This window comes from Dipteris shenzhenensis, chromosome 3, assembly GCF_047967505.1.
Source record: "Dipteris shenzhenensis isolate YYH24624 ecotype China chromosome 3, Dip_SZ_1.0, whole genome shotgun sequence".
NCBI lineage: Eukaryota > Viridiplantae > Streptophyta > Polypodiopsida > Gleicheniales > Dipteridaceae > Dipteris > Dipteris shenzhenensis.
The window spans coordinates 32,090,037-32,110,066 of record NC_141598.1 but is presented as its reverse complement, the minus strand read 5'-3'; the positions used below and the strand labels follow the sequence as shown (position 1 = coordinate 32,110,066).

General features: G+C 40.2%; 1 long non-coding RNA gene across 1 annotated transcript in view; it reads left to right on the top strand.

Annotated features, from left to right (window-relative positions):
• Positions 1 to 8,552, top strand: part of LOC147903669 (uncharacterized) — a 41,741-nt gene extending 33,189 nt beyond the window's left edge. Inside the window, exon 2 of the long non-coding RNA XR_015543875.1 lies at positions 8,210 to 8,552. This is a non-coding gene — a long non-coding RNA (uncharacterized LOC147903669). The remainder of the gene's footprint in view (positions 1 to 8,209) is intronic.
• Positions 8,553 to 20,030: the final 11,478 nt, after the last annotated feature.

Sequence of the window (20,030 nt, the reverse complement as noted above, 5' to 3'; positions counted from 1 at the left end):
AAATCCTAGGACAGGGTGTCCTAGTAGTACTAAGTGTACTAACTAGTACGCATACTAACTGTACCAAGTGTCCTAACTGCCTATAACTAGGCCTACATGGCACATATCAAGGGATGGATGGCACCTATGGATAGTGCATAGAATGGCCTACACAAACTCTTACAGCTCCTAGGGAGCATGCCAAGCAAAGGCCTACCAATCTACGCCCAATCCATTTGTTGGTCAACTGATGTCACTTGATCCCTCACCACCTTTACTATGGTGACATGATCCTCCACTGTGTCCCCTTCCTCGATCCTCATGTTGTAGAGTTTCATTTCTAGGTCAAGGATCTGGTTCGTTGTTGACCTAGTAAATATTTTCTTCATGTGGTTCATGTCGAAAACGTTGTGCCCACCGTGAATGATCGAGTCCGTAGTCCTGTCAATAATTATAGCTAGGGCCTGTTTATCTTGTACTAGCCACTCTTTGACTACATCTGGATCCGTTGGTGTCACCACTACCCCAACTGCATTTTTTCACATCTTGTGGCCGTAGCTCCCTCCGGTCAGATCATCTGAACCAGTAGGTGGCTCCGGATCTCATCTTCCAAAGGGGATAGTTACTTCTATCGAGCTTATCCAACTCCCCAAAGATGGGATGGCTAGTCTAGTAGCCATGAAGAGGAGGGCTTAGGAGGAGTACATTTGCCTAAATCTTGATCACCCTTCTTCTCGCAAGGGTACATGTTCTTCAGACATAGAAGTCGATTTCCACAAGCTTGAACTGAGATCTCCTTCCAAAGGTTCTCACCGTCGAGCTTCCAATAATTGTGAGTCTTCCTCAGGGCTCTGATACCATGTTAGAAAGCAAAGATCGAGGTTGCTAGCTACAGCCAACGCTCCCCACACAGCGGACGATTGTAAAAGCGTACCACACAATGCTATTTCAAATCTCACTTTTTTCCTTAATGAGTACAAGTGCAAAGAGGGAGATGCAGACAATTATTAAAATATAGCCAATTGTGAGGCACTGTTTGGTCCTTGATCCTTGACCTTCTTGCTGCTTCCATGTCAGCCAAGTGCGAGTGTAGCTGAGCTAGCTCACAGCCTAGCTAATTAAGCCCTAACCCTTAGCTATTCTAGCCCTAGAGGTAGCAGCTAGAAGGGAAAGGACAGAATAGCATGTAATTATGAGAATCCATTAGCAAATCAGTAGGAAAGTACATGGAAACCTTCGGGGAATCCATTAGCAAATCAATAGGGAAGTACATGGAAACCTCCACGGCTTGTGAGGGGCTGCACAAGCAACAGGTTAGGATGGCGATTCCTAGTCTAGGAGAAGATATCCTAGCTCAGCTCTGAGCAAAACAGGGCACAGCTGTAAATGAATGTTCATTAGATTGCATTCCAAGAAAGAATACATGCTCTACAGTAGGGCCCCCTTTTATCGATATAGGCCTGGGAAAAATGTACCACAATGCTTATGGATGGCCACCCTAGGATGCCACGTGGAAACGTTAGGCCACCCTCCTAAAAGTACTACTTATTTACAAAGTACTACGTATTTAGTAGTACTAAATAAGTTTTACTAAAAGTACCACTTAATAAGTTGTACTAAAAGTACTACTTATGTACAAGCTTCAAAGCCATTTAAAGGCTGACTAGACTGGAAATAAACTAAATAAATTTTTAATACAGTCCTCCCTGCCCAAAGGAATTTGCCCTCAAATTTGCAATGGTGCTGTGTACAAGGAATTACAACCATGGAATGAAGAAGAGAAGCTTATATCTGGTCCGGTGAGTATTCTCTGCTGCAGCTATCAATAGCTCCCACTAGTGCATGTTGAACTGCAGCAACATTGATGGTGGAGTAGTAGCTAGACTAGTAGATAGAATAGATGAAGTCTTAGCAGCTCCACTCAGCTGGATAGTGACCATATCTGTCCAAAGCATCAGCTGAGCAGATAAGGATATTGGTCCACTATGGAAGATGGCTGCCATGATGTCTTATCATCTAGTAAACCCCGCCACTTGATGTAGTACTCAATTTATGACTTATTTCTGAGAATATGGTCTCGGAATCCAATAATCCTCTCGGGTATATACTATATGTGGCCCTCTACATCCATGGGAGGAAGCTCTTCTATAACCTGCCCAAGTATTTCTGCAAAAAGGGGACATGGAACACATTATGAATCGTTGATGAAGGGGGCAGCTCCAGCCTATAAGCCACCTCCCGAAGTTTCTGCAACACCTTGTAGGGTCCATAATATATGTGAGCGAACTTAGTATAGGTGTTCCCTTTCAATGAAGCATATCTAGACTTATGGAACCTGAGGAAGACATTCAAATGCAAGCTCCCTCCATGATCATCTACATATGCCTCCATGCATGCTCGGGCTTTCACCATGTGGTCCATACGTTCATACGTTCATCGACCGTACGTTCATTTGTTCATCGACCATACGGACAAAGACTTCTATCCATACAATGCCAAGCTCGTCCGTACAATCGTACAAACACATGTTTGTATGTAAGCCTTCCGTACAACGCTGCACGCCATCCGCACACGCACATTGCCATACAAGCCATATGCAAGTTGTTACTCCTAAAAATCTGCCGTACAATTGGTCATTTAGTTTGCAAATCATTTGTACAAGTTGCCTTTGATGCTTTTGCTTGTTACTGGGTCAATTTTGCATCAGATTTACTCAGATTTGCAGGCTGGGACACCTCTTTTGCAAGGGGTCCTTTGATTGGACATACATTTCTGAATGCCAGTTTTTGGGAACAGCTTGTGCATTTTGCTCAGTGTTTGAGCAGCCATCTTCGCATTGACACTTGTAGACATTTACTGTCGTTTTTGGTCTGATATTTGCAGCCAATAGTGAGATACTTGGGCAGCCAGCTCTTTGCATTTGTAGCCTTGATACTGTGACACTTTTATTTTTAAAATTTTGGGGATTTTCGTTTGCAATGGCCAACCATGAATCTTTTGGGATGCTTGCTACTGCCGAGGACAAGCTTGATGACCCCAATTATCCCATGTGGTCGCACTTGGTGCGCCACCTGTTGGTGTCCAGGAACTTTTGGGGAATTGTATCTGGATTGGAGACTAGACCTGTCTCTTCATTACAGGCACCTGCTGCTAAAGCAACTTTTGCCACTTCTAGTTCATCTACCACTACTCCCTCGGTGCCTACAGCCGACCCTCCCACACAAGAACTGATTCGTTGGGATGAGTGAGATGCACAGGTACATGTAGTGATTGCCATGAATTGCAAGAGAGTTGTTATACCTCACATTCAGTCTTGCATAAACAGCCAAGGCTGCATGGGACACTTTGGCCATTCTTTATCAGATACGCAATGAGACCAGAGTTGCTTATTTGCGCATATAGCTTGACAATGTTAAGATGAATGAAGGGGGCAGCATGGATGCCTATTTGACACAGGTCAAGGACTTCAGATAGCAGCTCATCAATGTTGATGAGATTGTACCAGAGTCACAGGTTGTGTCCACCACACTCGATGGATTCCTTGACTCATATAAGGGATTTGCTTCAACACTTGGACTAGTGGCCATGGGTAACCACAACCACTATTCTTTTGATCAGCTTGTTTCCCTACTGCTACAAGAGGAGTAGAGGCATCAAAACAGGGCTGCTTCTACTTAGCAGATCAAGCCTTTGCTACTGATCATAGGGGCAAAGGAAAAAGGGGAGGGGGGGGGGATTACAGCAAGCCCAAAGCTACATCTGGTTCTTCTTCTCCTATTGATGGGAAGAAGAAGAAACATTGCAATTTATGCAGGAAACCAGGTCATGACATCTCTAAGTGCGGAAGCATATTGCTTCTGAGAAGAAGAAGCAGGGACAGCCAAGACAGTAAGGTCTTGATGTTGCTAATGTCACAATACAGAGGTAGCCAGTCTTGCTCATGATGAGTGGGCATTTATTGTGGTTGTGTCCATGACACTCGAGGGATTCCTTGACTCATATAAGGGATTTGCTTCAACTCTTGGGCTAGTGGCCATGGGTAACCACAACCACTATTCTTTTGATCAGCTTGTTGGACTAGTGGCCTTGGGTAACCACAACCACAACCACTATTCTTTTTTTTTATCACCTTGTTTCTCTACTCCTACAACAGGAGCAGAGGCATCAAAACAGGGCTGCTTCTACTCAGCAGATCAAGCCTTTGCTACTGATCATAGGGGCAAAGGAAAAAGGGGGGGGGGGGGGGGATTACAGCAAGCCCAAACCTACATCTGGTTCTTCTTCTCCTACTGATGGGAAGAAGAAGAAACATTGCAATTTATGCAGGAAACCAGGTCATGACATCTCTGAGCGCCGAAGCGTATTGCTTCCGAGAAGAAGTAGGGACAGCCAGGACAGTAAGGTCTTGTTGTTGCTAATGTCACAATACAGAGGTAGCCAATCTTGCTCCTGATGAGTGGGCATTTATTGTGGAGTGTCATTATAATTCTACTCTGCCTGATTCAGCTTTTGCAGCCTTAGATTCTGCCTCAGACTGGTACTTTGATAGTGGTGCTTCCAAGCACATCACTTCTTGCAAAATCCTCTCACACATTAAATGGTACTGTCACTCATGCAAATAATGCAGCATATCCCGTGAAAGGGATTGGTCAAATGCTTGTTGCTACAATGTCAGGTGATACCATTCCACTTGTGGAAGTTTTATATGTTCCAGGTATAAAAAAGAATCTGATTTCTATCTCAGCCATCTCCACACGTCTTTAGAGTCCTTCTTGATGCGTGCCGTTTATGATAATCGGTACAATAACTATATTGTACTTGAACACTTGATAGAGGCCAAGATATGCACAACAGGCTGCTATAGAAGCTAATGCCATGGCTGAATCTGTAATTTCTGATACACATCTATGGCATGAGAGATTGGGACATCTCAACTTCAACAATATGGTGAAGATGTGTTCACATGACATGGTCGTAGATCTTCCACCCATGCATGCACTTTAAAAACATGTATGCGAGGGCTGCTTGTTGGGAAAAATGCATAGGTTTCCATTTCCCAAGGACAGGTTCCTTGGTGCATCCAGAAGTTGCATCTTGTACATAGTAACGTGTGCATACTAATGCAGACAGCATCACTTGGGGGGTACTATTACTGTGTTACTTTTATAGGTGACTTCACCAGGTTCACTTGGATATATCCCATGAAGCTGAAGTTAGATGTCTTCTCTTGCTGGAAGCATTGGATTGCCTTGGCAGAAAATGAGAGTGGGGAGAAACTCTTGACGTTCTGTACTGATAGGGGGGGTGAGTACATGTCCCGGGAATTTTCTGATTTTTTAGAAGCTGGGGTATCATTCATCACTGCACAATGCCATACACTCCACAACAGAATGGGCTTGCAGAGCGTAAAAATAGAACAGAAGTGGGACAGTGCATGCTTAAGGGAAAGTCTTTGCCCAATAAATTTTGGTTGGATGCAATTACGTGTGCCAACTATGTGCTCAACGGAGCACCCACTCGGGCATTGAAGACCATGACTCCCTATATAGACAGGTCGTAAGCCTTCCACTTCTCACATGCAGGTGTTTGGGTCTCTTGTGTATGTGCATATGCCCTCTCAGTTGAGGCATAAGCTTGATTATAAGGCTGTCAAATGCATCTTCATTAGCTACAGCTCACAAAGCAAAGGTTGCAAGTTGTTTCAGCCTAGCACATGCAAGGTGATTGTCAGTAGGGATGTGGTTTTTGCTGAGCATGCCCCTTTACCTTGGCTGGAGAGTAAAAGACTGCCTTCAGTGGAAGCCTCTGATGTGTCCGCCTTTCACAGATACAGATGACACAGCAGATAGCACCATGTCACATGCTTCTAGCAGCTCCAATCTTCCTCTCATTATGCCTGCTCATCCTGATTTTCCACCGCCGGATGGCCATGCTATCGAGCAAGCAGTTCAAGAGGAGAGGGCTGTCATGAGACAGAAAAAATCAGTCCCTCATTGGCTTTTGGATACCCTCAAGGGCAGCAAACAGGCTGATCCTTTGCCTGCCCACACTAGAGGTGTGCACAAACAGATGCAAGGCAATTTTTTGGTTGTAGCTTTGATTGCCACTGCTTGTAATGAAGAGCCAATATGTCATAAGGATGCTTTTGGCAGCAGAGAATGGATGGATGCTATGAATGCTGAACTTGAGTCCATTCATGAAAATGGCACTTGGGAGTTGTGTGACTTGCCTGCAGGCAAGCATGCCATCGACACAAAGTAGGTTGTTGATGGCAGTGTTAATCGCTACAAAGCTCGCAATGTTGCAAAAGGTTATCCCCAGCAGCATGGTATTGACTTTGAAGAGACATTTTCTCCCACTTCACGCATCACGACTCGGTGTGTAATTGCTCTTGCATCTCACAGGAATTGGGAGGTCCATCAGTTGGACATCAAGACCGCCTTCCTTCACGGGGATTTACTGGAAGAGGTTTATGTCACTCAGCCTCCAGGATTTGAACTTCCAAGGTCTGTAACTAAGGTATGTCAGCTTAAAAAGGCCCTTTATGGTTTGAATCAGGCACCATGGGCATGGTATGCCAAGATACATTCTTTTTTGCTATGCCTTGGGTTTCAGAACAGCCCTATTGAGGCTACTCTTTATGTCCGGAAGAGTGAATCAGAATTTCTGATTTTGATTCTATATGTGGATGACATGCTTATCGCTAGGCCAGACTCGCAGAAAATTGCAGATTTCAAGGCAGCTTTGCAAAAATCTTTTGCCATGACAAATATGGGCCGGTTGTAGTATTACTTGGGCATCTAGTTTGCATATGTTGAAGGGGGTATAATGATGAGACAGCCCAAGTACGTTGGACAGCTCTTAGACCGCTTCCAGTTTCAATGTTGCAAGCCAGTTTCTATACCATTGGAGCCTGGCTTTCATTTCTCCTCCGAGGATGGGAGTGTACCCTGTGATGCCACTCTTTATCAACAGGCTGTGGGTTGCCTTCTTTATTTATGTCATACCCAGCCTGATCTTGAATATGCGGGTCTTCCATTACTTGAAGGCCACACAAAATTTGGGACTGTTCTATGGTGATGAGTCTCCATTGGTCTTGCATGCTTTCATAGAAAGTGAGACTGAGCAGGTTGTTATGACACGAGAGTGTCCCACAGTGGCAACTATTTCATGCTTGGATCTTCATGCGTTTTAGGTTAAGCAAGAAGCAGCCTACAGTTGCTACTTCCAGTTGTGAAGCTCAATACAGGGAAGCCTTCACAACTACAGTAGAGTGTGTTTGGCTCTGTAAGCTACTCGCAACTCTTGACATCAGCCAGCCAACTTCTACTACCATCTATGCTGACAGCTAGAGTGCTTTGGCTATTGCGAGAAACCCAGTGTTTCATGCGTGTACAAAGCACATTTAGATTCATTATCATTATGTTCGAGAGCGATTGTCAATTGGATACATACCATTGTCCTATGTTCCCACGGAGAACAACTTAGCAGATCTCTTCACGAAGGCTTTACCACGGTCCAAGTTTGAGGCTTTTCGACATGCCTTACACTTGGCACCATTTGTTATGTGATGCTAATCTCCATGTACTGTCATAGGTTGCTATATCCATCTTGGAAAATATGTGCAACCATGATATAGTTTCCAGGTATACCTGAGATGTATCCAGGGTACTTAAGCCATACCATGGAGGGGGGTTTGTTAGCACTCAGCCCTAGTATGGCCTTGTAGGCTAGTCTTAGGACTTAGTCAACCCTTAGGTTGACGTCATTGGTCAACCGTATGGTTGACTTTGGGGCCATATAGGCCACCTCTTTGTACTTTCTCATTATCCATTTGCAACTACCGTTTCCCCTTCTCTCTACCTTGCCTTGGCCCCCCTCCCACCTTGCCCCGCCTTGCGTTGCCTTCTTCCCTCCCTTCTGCCTCCGCTACCCCTCAAGATCCACCCGCTTTGCCCTCCTCTCCTTCCTAAAAATTAATAATAATATAATTAAAATATAGTAATATATGTATGCATGCATGTGTGAGTATATATACGTATACGTATATACACATATGTATACATATATACATATACATACATACTTATGTGTGTGTGTGTGTGTAAATCAATATGTTTAAAATTCTGTTATGCAAAGAGGTAGGGAAGAGAGGAAGTTTTGAGGGAGAAGAAAGCTAGAGATTTATTAGTAAACTCTTGTCTTAAAATTATCACTTTCGAATTTGCAGGAAATGGCAATGTGTCCCAAGCTGCCATGGTCTAAGCAAGTTTATTGATCATGGATGGTACTTGTTGGAGCCGAACCAAAGTGTTTTTCGTTGATCACCATGGAGAAAGTCTCAAGCTGAAAATTTAACATCAAGACAATAAGAACGATGGCCCAACCATAGAGATTGATCACAAAAAAAATGGCTTCATGAAAGTACTATATAAAAACAAGAAAGGTGAACATGTACAATGTAAGTTACACAGACATGTTTCTTGAAGCCAGTGTTGGATGTATGAAGTTTTCCACAAATACTTCATGCCTCGGAGTCTTTGAGGTAAATATATGGGAAGCATTACCAACTATCCAGAGTAACATTCTACTAGAAGCATCTCAAAATGCACCCTTAAAATACATAGTTCATTATTTAATAATTTTAGATTATTCGTAAGTAATGTAAGAATTTATTGTATTACAAAGATAAAGATATCACTGACATGAGCATAAAGCATTACAATCCATACATAGGTTTTGTGAATTCTTAGGCTACGCTATGTATCCTTATATTCATTCTTTCAGCCAAGGAGATCCATCTCATGGGAACAAGTTTGTGAACAAATGAGTCTTTTTATCGCTTTTATGATAGGCCTTTTTTGTTTTTTCCTTTGTTTTTCCAAAAAGGATAATCCAAGAGCTTAAGAGCCCCTCTAGACACACAACTCTCCTTCATATTTGGCCAATCATCCTAGAAGTACAAATACTTCAAAAAAAATTATCCCTAGGAATACATACTCTAATGTAATATTGCATACATCAAAGAAGCATGTACATGCATGAAGTGTGCAATGGGTATTTGATGTGTTTCGAAAACATACCCAAAATTTTGACTTGATGTATGTAGGAGAAACATATACTCTCTCTCTCTCTCATGTATAGAAGAATACATGCATTCGTTTAGTGGAAAGGATAGTTCAAGTAAAAGAATTAATCTTGGTTTATGGGATGCATTAATTTGAGTAAATTTAAAAATAAACTATTTGAATTAAACATGTTTATATGCATACAAATGTGTACGAGCGCACACACACACACACATCTATACCTCTACACATGTATATATATATAATATATTTGTACTATGACTATATATATATATATATAGAGAGAGAGAGAGAGAGAGAGAACTATGGGGGATAATCTCACACTATTAGGCTAGACTCTCATATTCACAAACAAATCTAAATGTCAATTTTCTTCTAGATTTGTGTGTGAATGTAATGTAAGTGCCTAGCTTAATAGTGTGAGATTATCCTCTCTCTCTCTCTCTCTCTCACACACACACACAAACATGTATATGTATACATATACATGTGTATGTGTGTGTAAAATCAATTCTCGCTCTCTAATCTCTCTCTCGCATGCATAGAAAAATATATGCACACAATCAATCTTGGTTTATGGGATACATTAGTTTGGGTAAATAGAAGAGGAAATTAGTTAAATTAAACATGTTGTAAGCATACACATGTTTATGTGCATACACACACACCCACCCATACCTCAACACCTCTCTCTCTCTCTCTCTTTCTCTCTCTCTCTTTAACATTAGATGTTTCATCATTAAACTATGCCATTGGTTATTACTTGTGAGTTTGCCTTTGACAACTAATTACTCTATTTAAATGTGAAAGCATTAAATTGTAGGCATGGCTATAGTTTCTAACATCCTAATAAATAAGTGTTTTGTTTCAAAAGGGTAAACATCACCATATTTGCATAATGAAACATTGTGAGAACCTCAAGAATTGATATTTGCCATGAACAAAATTTTCCTCAATTTAAAATGTGAGAAGACAACATTGCATGAGGTTATAGATAAAGCCCCAACATCTTATGGGTATTGAAACATACATACATAGAAACAACTATGGAAAGAAAACTACATAGTGGCAACACAGAGATTGTGAAAGGTTAATCTCTCTCTCTCTCTCTTACTTCCTCTTCAAGATATCTTGGAGCCTTGGATCCGTTAGGGTGGTCCAAGGTCTATGAAAATTTGGCCTTGTTTTGCCATATTTTGATAACACACATCAAGAGGTATTTCAAAAAGATTTGACCACATGGCCAAATCTTCTAACATTGTGGTGATTCTATGTCAACTCTCGATGACATACCTCTTGACATTGGGTCCAAGGTCTAGGGAGATTTGGCCATGTGGCCAAATCTTGATGACATACCTTCTAATTCAATCCAATAATTGCGTGCCACATAGATTGTTAAATCTCCTTTTAAAGTAGCAAGGTCTAGGGAGATCTATTCGTGCGACCAAATCTTGATGACATAACACTTGATGAGATCTGGCAGTGTTGCCATATTTTGATGACATACCTCTTGATTCAATTTAGTGGGTAGTTGTGTGTCATGTGGTCTGTTGAACCTCTTTTCAAATCACCGAGGTCTAGGGAGATTCGGCCACATGGCAAATCTCGATGACATAACTCTTGATGGGTCTAGCATCTAGGAAGATTTGGCCATGCACCCCAATCTTGATGACATACCTCTTGATCCAATTCAGTGGTTCTATGCCATGTAAAATTTTAAATATTTTCAAGGAACCAAGGCCCAGGGAGATTGTCTATGAGGCCAAACCTTGATGACATAACTCTTGATGGGTCCGAAGTCTAGGGAATTTTGGCCGTGCAGCCAAAACTTGGTGACATACTTTGATTCAGTGGTTTTGTGCCATGCAAAATTTTGAACCTCTTTCAAAGAACCAAGGCCTAGGGAGATTGTCTATGGGTCCAAATCTTGATGACATAACTCTTGATGGGACTAAGGTCTAGGGAAATTTGGCCATGCAGCCAAAACTTAGTGACATACCTTGATTAAATTCAGTGGTTGTGTGCCGTGTGGATTGTTGTACCGCTTTCTAAAACACCAAGGTCAGGTAAATTCAATCATGTGGCAAAAAATTGATGACATACGTGTTGATGGGTTCAAGGTCTAGGGAGATTTGTCCGCGTAACCAAATCTTGATGGCATACCACTTGATTCGTTTTAGTGGGGTAATGCCATGCAGATTGTGGATCCTCTTTTTAAAGAACCAAGGTCTAGGAGATTCAATCATGTGGCCAAATCTTGATGACATACCTTGTTATGGATCCAAGATCTAGGAAGATTTGGGGTGTGCGGCTAAGTCTTGATGATACGTGTTGATATATTAAGCCTTGATGACATACCTCTTTATTAGTCCAAGGTTTAGGCAGATTTGGTTGTGCGGCCAAATCTTAATGACATAGCTCTTGATTTAGATTAGTTGTTGCATGACATGTGGATTGTTGATCCTCACTTTAGATCACCAAGTTCTAGGGAGATTTGGTTGTGCATCCAAATCTTGATGACATACGTCTGGGCATGTCAAACCTTGATGGCATACCTCTTGATGGGTCCAAGGTCTAGGTAGATTTGGCCGTGCACCCAAACCTTGATGATAGGTCCATGGTCTAGGGAGATTTGTCTATGTAGCCAACTATTAATGACATAACTATTGATTCATTTCAGGTGTTGCATGAGATGCAAAATATTGATCCTCTTTTCAATAGGGAGATTTGGTTGTGCACCCAAATCATGATGGCATACCTGTTGATGGGTCCAAGGTCTTTGGAGATTTGGCCATGTGCCCAAATCTTAATAACATAACTCTTCATTTATTTTAGTTGTTGTGACATGTAGGCTATTGATCCTCTTCTCAAAGAAACAAGGTTTAGAAAATTTTGATCATGTGGAAATTTTGATCATGTGGCCAAATCTTGATGGGGGAAACTTGAAAGCAAGAAGAGGTGGACAAAAAAGCGTGACCTTGGCATTGCTTTTTTCTTATGCTTCAAAGCATGAGGAATGGTATTTTGAATGCCATCAATAACGAGGAAAATTATTCAACTTTCATTCACTTGGCAATTGAATATTGGTCTATCACTTTTCCCTCCTCTCCATTCAATTCATCTATCCCACCACCACTACTACCACCCCACTTTTCCCTCATCTTCATTCATGTCTTTCAAAGTGCTCAGCTTGGGCTATGCACAATTTTTGACACAGTGTGGCTGCTAACAATTATTATGTCTCATTACCTCTCTCTCTCTCTCTCTCTCTCTCTCTCTCTCTCTCTCTCTCTCTCTCTCTCTCTCTCTCTCTGACCTCCATGCGCTATCATCTAGAAAAAGTAGGAGATCTTTCAAGGTCGGAGACTAGACCAAAGGCGTGTCCAGAACCTGGATCTCACCTCTCGAGGTACCTGTTGTCGCTGCCCAATGCCTCTCTCTTGATGGAGTCCAGGCTATCACCTCCAACTACAAGTGGCATCCTATGCATGTAGTATAAGAGAAGAAGGGCACCTCCTCCACTCTCTCTAAGTGGCCTACTCTGGATGGCCAAAACCACTCACCAGGGTCCCACTGTACCTCACTGAGGGGACGAACCTCCCATAACCATAAGCGCCAACGAGCTGCATCCAGATTTGAGATGCAAGAGGGGTCGATCGACCACTCCTTGCCCAGACGGCCCACTACTCTCAAGAGGTATATCATTATGATTTGACATATCAAGAGTTTTCCAAGTAGATTTGACATAGAATTACAATAATACTAATGGGGATGCTATTGCATGGCACAAGGGAATGTCTTTGAAGAGAAAAATGAATTCCTGGAACCAAATAGAAGAATAGTTTCTTGAATAGGTGTATATTTCTTTGTACCTTAAGATTTCCATCCAAGAGCTTCAACAAGAGTTTCTTAGAAATCAACATTTGGCCACACAATCAAATCTCAAGATTTGGTTGCATGCCCAAATCTCATGGCACCCATGGACAAATATAGATTTTGAAATTTAACACACACCCTACAAACTATAATTTGGGGTTACACTTTTGAATCCTACTTTGAAGTCATGCCTTTCCAAAACTAATAAGAACCTATCCTTTGAATTTTGATTTTTCAATACCAATAAGATTCACAACCCGAAGGAAAATGGACAGGATGCAACAATCAAGTACCATCTTATTTTTTGTTTGTTTTTAATTACTTCAATGACGTCACTGGAAGATCTCTCTCATCCATATGAGATGGAGCTTATCAATGCTTGATGGTTGTGCTTGGACTTACAGCTTGATGATTGATAGGGTTTCGTTATTAGCTGACTATGACAATTCATGGGCAGTGGGTTTTCCAATCTCTGAATCTCAGTTTTCTTCTACTTCAATAGCATCATCTCCTTTCAAATATGCTGATGACACTAACAAGATGGTGGAGATGCTTATGGAATGCAATGCCAATGTTAATGCAAAGGACTAAAACTTTCATACCCCCCTTGAGGCCAATAGTGCTACTCCTTTGCACAAAGCTACTAGAAGTAATGCAATGCCAATGTTAATGCACATGACCAAAACGCTCATACTCCCCTCTGTTAGGCCATTAGTGCTACTCCTTTTCATAAAGCTACTATGTATGTTTTTACTTTCCACCAATAATATATTTACTTTCTAGCAATAATATATTTAACATGAACATGAGAATTTGGCCGCTTGGCCAAATCCCAGTAAACATGTACCTTATCTCTTGTGAGGTATGGCTTAGGTGGATCTGGACCCGGCATTGCCAAATCTCTATAGACCATGGTTTTGTCATGTGAAAACACTTAATGACATCAAGATTTGGCCAAACATCCAAATCTCTCCAGATTGTGGTGAACAAAGCTAAGAGATCAAGATTCGGCCACCTAAAACTCTCACTAATATATGCCATTATGGTAGATTTTGCCACTTGGCTCGGTCTCTTATGAGGTATGGATTTTACAAACACACACACACACAGTCATGAGAAAAGAGACACGACATTAAAGTTTGGCAAAGTGGCCAAACCTCTCCAGGACTAGTGCTTTGAACAACGTTACGAGATAAAGATTTGATTTCATGGCCAAATCTCTCACTATGCCCCCCCAGGTGTAGATTTCACCACTTGGGAAAATCCTTGCAAGCATTGCCTGGTCTCTATTCGTGGCCAAATCTCTTTAGACCATGGTGTTGTCACATGAAAAGAGGTATGCCATTAAGATTTGGACAAGCTCCAAACCTTAGTGCTATGAGAAAAGATGAGAGATGAATATTGGGCGGGGCATGTTTGAAACTCTCACTACAATATGCGTGAGTGGTAGATTTGGTCACTTGGCTAAATTCTTGGAAACCTATCCAAGGATTTGGTCACTTGGCTAAATTCTTGGAAACCTATCCAAGGATTGGCCTAGTGATAGATCTAGCCACTTGGCCAAATCCATTTGTATCCACGTTATGTATTATGAGGCGTTTCCTATCAGTTTCTTTGCACCTAAGTTACAGCATGATGCTTTGATATAGACATACGATGATGGAGTTCATGAATAGCTGGGAAATCTCTCACCATGCTTTGCCATCTTGATTGGACCTTGTCTTACGCATGTGGATAACCATGGGTGTATTTAGACCCTTTTTGTACAATGATGGAGTTCATAAATAGCAGAGAAATCTCTCACTATGGTTTTCCCTCTTGACTAGACCTTGTCTTATGCATGTGGATAACCATGGGTGTATCTAGATCCTTTGTCCATGGTGAGTGTAAAGCTCTTGTGCAAATAGAATGGGTTGGATTGTAGTGTCGTAAGCATGACACTAGTGGGACATCATTAAGATTTGGACCCTTAGCCAAAACCCCATGGTGGTGACTTTGTTAGCATCATCTCGACTCACTACACAAAAGGCAAGTTGTTAGCATTATCTTGACTCACTACACAAAAGTACTACATGGATGCCAATAAGGAAGATCCCACCCATTCTCTTGATTTTGAAGACGTTTTATGGTCTCTCCCTAAAGGTAATCATCCAAAACCATCATACTATATATTCTTTGATGTCATCCCACCACACATAAAGTGTATCTAGTAGAAAAATCAACCATGCAAGTGACTTCAAAAAAAGAGCTTGTGTGTGCATTGCTTAGATTTCTCTATCCACAAGCATGCATCTATCTTATGGCTTAACATAGCATAGAAAAGTAAATGGAAAAGGAGTTTTTAAAATTGTCATTGAATACATCATGCCTACAAAACTAATCCTTAAGGACCTTGAATTTGAAGAAAGTGGCTCACATTTAACAAGAATCATGACTATACTTTCAAGAATTCAGCATGGTTCAAAAGTTGAAGTGCACATGCAACTTGTAACCCTCTTGTGGCACATGAGATAAATCACATTCTTGGCATTGGGGCAACATACTCTATAGACCCAAGATTTTGAACAATGTGACCTTAAACTTTTCATCTTTTTTAGACATTCGGGCCATTCGGTACACATTTTTGAATGAGGACATATGTATCATTTTTGAATGATACAAATAAGTATTTTGTGGATGATATTTTTAATTTTTCCTTTAACATAATTTCTAAAGCTTTTTGCAACAAAATAGTTGAATTGACTTAAATGCAAAATGTTTGATTCGTGCGATATTATTTTATCATTAAGTTGTGTGATTTTCTATTATCAAAATTTCCACCATGGTTATGCTGGCCATCCTCTTTTCAGTACTTATAGTCATCTTTGTCATTATCTTCTTATGCAGGTTCTTTGGTATGTTGCTTTAAAATTGTAAGTCTTGGTGCCATGTCTTGGGATCATGTGTACCTCAAACTAAGGGCACATTATTTTTGAAACATGGTGTATTGAATGCACAAAATGGTGTATGGTGAAACATCCATTTTTTATTTTTTTGATTATATAAGTTTACCCAATGCATTGAGCATGCAATATGCTACTGGATATGTTCTTGAAACTATAAAAAGAATATGTATTTATAGATACTTATAACAGTTTTAGATTGGGGACATTTTGGGGTTTCATAACTAAAAACCCAAATACATTATGTTATTTGCACACTTTATTTTGGGATATGGCTAGTTGATAAAGAACTCTATCTCTGAACAACATTATCACTACTAAATCATTTTACATAGAGTTCACGTTTAAGAAATGTTCAAGTGGAAACCCACAATAACACATTGGAAAAAAAAAGGAAATGAAACTAAACACATTGAAAGATAGCCGACCAAAAACAAAATGATGTGTACACACACACTACGACAATTTTCAAATTAAAGCTAATTCTTCATGTGCTTCAAGCTCCAACTATGGCATATGTATCTATACCTCTATGGTGTCCACTACATCACAATCCATAAGTATCCATGTGTCATGATTATTTTTCCAACATCTAAGCATATCTCATATAACAAATACTACACGCTGCTTTATACCTTATTACTAAACTTTCTTTACTAACTACACATCTAAAATGGCCTCCCTTGTAAAAACCTTCTCTAAAATCCCACATTAGGTAAAGAAAATTACCAAGAAATTCCCCTGCCATGTCTTTGCATGTTCACACGGTCTTTGTTTTGTGGAGGAAAACTGATTTGAAGCAGTAAATAGATACAATGGAGGGCATGAGCTAACTAAAACCCACGTATTTTCAACCAAAAGTAAACTTCATTGATGATTAAACATTGGATCTCATATTCATTCTAAATGCATCTATAGAGAGTGGATCAGGAAGAGGCTACTCTGGACTATCAAAGTTTGGAAGAGTAATGGGACGGAGGATTCTATATGCACCTTCTCTTTGAGTACTTGGTAGCATGCATAATAGAAAAAAATACTAGATTTTGTTAAGGAGGTAGGACTCCATCCCAAGAACATTATCTTGCCAATGTGTGAATGGAACTCTTGAAATGTTTCCTTGACACCCTCCACTCACTCTCTCTCTCTCTCTCTCTCTCTCTCTCTCTCTCTCTCTCTCTCTCTCTCTCTCAGATGGAGGATTTACAAGAAATGAGAATAATCCTTGTACTACAAAAGATGCCATTGCAGCATTCGATGATGAGGACAATTCACTCAACACCCATTGACCATTGGTAAAACTCACACCATAGGAACTGATCACGACCACCGTCTTGCACCAGGCCAAGTAACCTTGCCTCTCCCTATGAAGTTATCTGGCTTTCGCTAGAAATTGAATTCCTTCAATGGATCTCCATCATCCCAGAAGGTCCATTGCTGTTGTTGTGGTTGTCGTTTCATTAGCATCAGTGATTCTAAGGATCGTTGCAACGACCATGTGTGCATGCATCAATATGGCTTTGTCCGAGCTAGACTAGAAAGAGCATTGATCTCGGCTTGAATATTTTGAAAATCAAGCTAGATTGTTGACAAACCAAAGATCACCACACCCCTCATTCCATGGGTTTGTCCACACAGAATGAATTGTGTCTTGAGACCTACGGATCTCTTGCCAGTTCCACGAAATTGTTGCATGACTCTCCAAACATGTGAGCACTGTTTCTCATGGATTTACGCGGCTCACCATACCACAGAACGGAGATTGGTGAGCAAACATGAAAACTCAATAATACCCCACATGGGAAGGCAAGATGAATTGTGGTCGCCAATGTATAGTGCCTTTGCATATCGGATGAAGACAATATGGGGTAATCATAGAGATTCACATAATGGATAATCAAGTGATACACTCATGCGCAAATGGAAATACATAGAGATAGACCCAAAAATAGAAAATATAGGAAGAAATCCCATCTCCGTTGTTGCATAAATATATGTGATAGAATCAATGATCAAAAACTCAAGGTTGCATGAATATAAGGCTCTAGCTCTGACAACCATCATTCCCCCTCGTAAAGGTCATGACTACTCGCACCACTTGGAATCCCTACTCAGATCCATAAGATTGTTAATGCCTTGATAGTAATGATGGAGTCTTATGACTTGGTTGATTGTATCACTGTCAAAGTTTTGAGGCCAGATCCAAAGGAGGATATTACCATGACATTTTGGAAGGAGCAAAAAGCCCTAGCATAGTTATGGGGTCATGTCAATGCTCATGTACATTCATGTACATTCCTTCATCTTCCTCAATTGTGCACCCTAACTGACCAATCATATTAAACACATGACCTTGGCCTGAGGGATTTAGGAGCATTTGGCTCTCTATACAACAAGATGTCACCATAAAGAGAGTCTTCTTGGAAGTGTAGATGCGTGTGATGAATCCTGCAAAGTCAACGATGTAGGAGCACATTAACAAACTTCTAGCTCTTTGGAAGTAGGTTCTTTAGGCTAGGAAGGGGAGATCATAACATATATTTCATTAATTTTGGACTATTTTTTCCTACTTGGACTTTTCTCCAAATTCCTTCTCAAATGTAAAAGTTAACTTTTTGAAAATATTCTTTCCAAATCAAAAGTTTATTTTGTGGCACTATCCGAACCACATAAAAGTTTATTTACTCACACTATCATTTTGCACTAATAATGGGAAAACTAGGAAATATAAATAACCTTTAGTTTTTCTTAACCTTGATAATAATTTAAGTAAATTAAAATAATAATCGTTGGTAAAACAATCCTTTTTTCTCTTATATAAACTCTTTTATTTAATATAAATAACAAACAAGTAATAATTGCATGCCTAATCCATCATCTTTTTCCCATTTTTTCCTCTCCTTTCATTTTTCCTTTTTTTAACTCTTTTGTTCTTTTGTTTCTTCCCCGTTTTTTCTCCATCGAAAATAGGATCTTTGAATCTAAACAACAATGGCACTCACAATATGCACATATTAAAGACCTTTAATATATAAGTAACATGGAAGATTTGTTTGTATTTCAAAGAATAGCAACAACTATGCTCATAATTTTACGTTATCATACTTTGGTCACAATAAAATTGACACTCAATGAGTCTTTGTACAAGAGATTTTGATGCTTGAGACAGCGATCACTACCCCTAGCCTTGCTAATGATTGAGTCATGTAATTATAATTATTGAATTCGGACTACTGAGTCGATGTACCAACAAATTGATTGAATTTCACCTTTACAATGATTTTAAGTATAAATGTTTGAACATGACACATGCCTATTGCAAGATGTGGTTTGGTCATCGTATTGTTTATCCCATGTCTCACCAGCTATCACTTGGTTGGCATCTAGAATAACTCTCATCTAACCACCATGGTCCCTTCATCATTATTGCTACTTGAATGGTGTTGGAAGACAACACAAAATGACGGGTTCATTGTGCTTAATGATGAGTCCCTATTCCTCCAACCACTCGCTTCTTTCACGAAGCTATTATCATGGAAATTCTTCATTTGCACTCTCCTACTACCTCCTTAGTGAACCTTAAAATTATTGTATATGCACAATAATTGCCTTTAGTATTTTTATTTTTTCTTCTACCAAATAATGCTTCAAGTGCTTCTTGGTTTTTTTTCCTTTAACTTCTAGGGTACTATGATTGTTTCTGTGGGTTGCTCTAAAACCGATTCCTAGTTTGGGGCCCATTCTTTTTTTATACAATTAGTATACAATGTGCTTTTATCCATTTCCTTGTCCTACCTCTTGGTTTATGCGATACTATTGTAAATGTCATAGCTCTCCTATGACTATCCCTCTTCACGCCACTACTTTGGCAACCTCAAATTTCACATTCTCCTATGGTCAAACTACAACAAACCAATCGACTTTTATATCTTCTTCTAGCAAAAATTCTCTCTTTTCTCTAGATGGTCCACAAAATGGACGTGGAAGTAGCATATTCAAATTCATTCTCAAAGTCTATAGTTGGACACAAATTCATCCCTAACCTTTGGCAAAATCAAAGTGCATTCTTTCTCATAATCTTTTTTTGCATTTCGTCAAGGTATTCTATCAATTCTTGTGTCTTTTCAATTACCACTGCATTTTATGC